Source organism: Pistacia vera, unplaced genomic scaffold (assembly GCF_008641045.1).
Source record: "Pistacia vera cultivar Batoury unplaced genomic scaffold, PisVer_v2 Contig865, whole genome shotgun sequence".
NCBI classification, from domain to species: Eukaryota; Viridiplantae; Streptophyta; class Magnoliopsida; order Sapindales; family Anacardiaceae; genus Pistacia; species Pistacia vera.
The window spans coordinates 110,303-111,229 of NW_022196740.1; the positions used below are offsets into that span (position 1 = coordinate 110,303).

Sequence of the window (927 nt, forward strand, 5' to 3'; positions counted from 1 at the left end):
GAGCAGCCAATGCAGTGTAACCATCAACTTCGTGCACTCCCGCTGCTTTCCTAGTTGAATTTCTCTCTGAAGACCTCATATAGTTATTGCTTGCCATTACTTCAATCAAATTATAAGCCTCATCCGGTGTTTTGTTATTCAAAGCTCCCCCACTTGCAGCATCAATCATCACTTGAATATTTGGTAGCAACCCATTGTAAAACGTCTGCACATGTGACCATATTAGTAGCCCATGAGGAGGACACCTTCGTAAAATATCCTTAAATCTCTCCCAAGTTTCATAGAGTGACTCCATATCTTGCTGGAAAAAATTTGTGATATCACTCCTCATCTTAGCAGACTTGACAGGTGGGAAGTATTTCGTAAGGAATGCTTGAACTAACTCATTCCATGTAGTAATACTTCCTGACGACAAAGAAATCAACCAAGTCTTAGCTTTATCCCGAAGAGAAAATGGGAAAAATCTAAGCCTAATTGCATCATCGGATACTCCATTGTGTTTGAATGTGTCGCACAGCTTCAAAAAGTTAGCGATATGCAGGTTGGGATCATCATCAGGTAACCTTGCAAATTGAACCGCATGCTATATCAATTGAATAATTGCTAGCTTTATTTCAAACATATTTGCTTGAACTGGTGGCCTCCTAATGCTAGAATAGCACCCCTCAACAGTAGGACTAGAGTAGTCCTTCAATGCTCGTTAAACCACTACCCCTATTGCAATTCCATTGCCCCCTAGGACTTCCTCATTTTCTGGATTACTCATGTCTTGATTTATACTTCCCCTGTCTGCTACTGTTTTTTCTATGTTAGCTTGCCTTTTTTCCTTTTTCAACTGTTTAGCTGTTCTCTCTATCTCAGAATTGAAAGGATTAAGATCACCACGACCTTTTGAACGTAAGCTCTCCAGGATCTAAAACAAAAAAC

At 39.9% G+C, this 927-nt stretch overlaps 1 non-coding gene across 1 annotated transcript; it reads left to right on the forward strand.

Annotated features, from left to right (window-relative positions):
* Positions 1-227: 227 nt before the first annotated feature.
* LOC116118918 lies at positions 228-334 on the forward strand. Its single transcript, XR_004126243.1, has one exon. It is a non-coding gene; the product is annotated as a small nucleolar RNA R71 (small nucleolar RNA).
* Positions 335-927: the final 593 nt, after the last annotated feature.